The sequence below is a fragment of the Drosophila novamexicana genome, unplaced genomic scaffold, assembly GCF_003285875.2.
Source record: "Drosophila novamexicana strain 15010-1031.04,08,12 unplaced genomic scaffold, DnovRS2.1 tig00001639-arrow-arrow-pilon, whole genome shotgun sequence".
In the NCBI taxonomy this organism is placed as follows: Eukaryota; Metazoa; Arthropoda; class Insecta; order Diptera; family Drosophilidae; genus Drosophila; species Drosophila novamexicana.
This window is the reverse complement of record NW_020824873.1, coordinates 378,340-380,183: the sequence shown is the minus strand read 5'-3', so window position 1 is coordinate 380,183 and position 1,844 is coordinate 378,340. Positions and strand designations below refer to the sequence as shown.

The 1,844-nt window shown below is 40.6% G+C and overlaps 1 long non-coding RNA gene across 1 annotated transcript; it reads left to right on the top strand.

The window, feature by feature from the left end:
• Positions 1–313: 313 nt before the first annotated feature.
• On the top strand, positions 314–1,368 carry LOC115768116. Its single transcript, XR_004018482.1, has 5 exons — positions 314–445; positions 573–759; positions 815–862; positions 920–991; positions 1,064–1,368. It is a non-coding gene; the product is annotated as an uncharacterized LOC115768116 (long non-coding RNA).
• The last annotated feature ends 476 nt before the right edge of the window (positions 1,369–1,844 follow it).

Below are 1,844 nucleotides of genomic sequence, written 5' to 3'. Positions count from 1 at the left end.
AACAACAAAGGTGAGACACTCAATACAAATTAATAAAAAACCCTATTTATCCACCCAGCGTACCCGCCCAACCGTGAGACGATCACCTACTCAACTCCCACTATTTAGCCACTAAATGGCCTACATTAGCCCGTGTCGACCATCATGCCCACTCTCCCCAACAATATTACTTTAGCCGGACATGCTTTCTTTCAATATGTAAGTATAATTGGTTGCGTTTTCTTAAAATTTATAACAATTATAATCATCGCTTATGGCATTTATCTTTGCAGCTATTTAGAATCTCATGCAAGTGGATATTTCGTTAACTTCACAGGTGCGTATAATGGTTTGTGTATCCTTATAACTTTTGGCATTAATATTTCTTTTATTTCCTTCTAATTTGCACGAGGAATGGAGAATTCAGATGAATTAGTATTCAGGCACGTGAACATTTCTTCCCCGGGTGCGTATTTATGTTGCATATATTTATACTTATGGACAAAGTGTATTAATTCCTAAATTTGTCTCTTATTTTACTTATACTTATGGACAAAGTGTATTAATTCCTAAATTTTTCTCTTATCTTACAGAATTCATTTTTTTATTTTAACAGCACTAAATGGAACAGGCGACGAAATACTATAAAGATATTGCTAGTCGCTGCAAAATAAACACACACGGATTCAATTTAGAGGCAATCGTTGCGCCGATTTAGGAACAATGTGCCCACACAACTACTTAAAACTGGGTATGTCACGATACTCAGTCGTGCAACAGGTAGGTGATATAAATCTGTATTAAATCGCTTAATTCTACCTTACCCTACCTAAAGAGCTCTCTGGGGATGGTAAGGGGCGATATAAATGGGTAATCCAATTAGGTAAGTTTGTGAGCATAGTTCGCGCAAGTGTTAATTTTAAAATTTTATATTTTACAGGCGCACATGCATCACCTTTGGAGTTTCCCTCACCGTTCGCACTCTAAACTGAAGCTCGGCGTAAGTGCCTATGTATGTATAGATATAATTTATAAATACAAAAAAAAACTAAATTTAACGACAAAAAAATCTGCTCCTTTTCAGGGAGTACGGTTAGGAGTCTCCATCATTTCTCTGCCAAGGGCTCGAACGCGGATGGGCAAAATGGAACGGACTCACTCGGAGGATGTGGGCGTTGTCTCGCCTGTGGCCGCTTCTTCGTTGTTGGCGTCCGGTCGTTGATGGCTCGTCTCGTCGCCTTCAGGGTTGCGCCGACGCTTGGCTGGCGGCGTCGCGGATATGGCTGGTGTGCGCCGCTGAGCCGAATCCTGGCCTTTGGTATGTTTCGTGCGCTTCTCTGGTGCGGGAGCTGGTCTCTTTGTTGCCGGAGCCGTTAATTTTTATATTTTAATTTTTTTTTTTGGTTCGTCTCGTCGCACTTAAGTTTTAAGTTTTTTTTTTTTCATATATTTTTTGACTCGAGCGGTTTAATTTACGTATATTTATTAAATTGAAGAACAAACAAAACCAAAATTTTTATTTGTCTGTTAGGCTATTTATTATTACACGCCGGCTTAACTTGCCAGATGGGAAAAAATGCGAATCTTTTCAACCGATATGCAATATGCAAATTTTATGCTCACTTCGAGCTGGTACGCCCGCCGTTAACCGCTGATCAAATCGAACTCCCTTTACATTTGGGCAGCAACATCATCGATGCCGAATTTCGGCACACGCATACATTGGCGAGGCGGGCACCGTTGCTGCCATCTGCACAGCTGCATTTTTTTTGGGTCAATGGCCCAAATGACGGCCTATGTTGTAGCACTATGTAGCACTATGTTGCTACATCAACCCAAAAACGCAACATCAGCAATAGACAGGA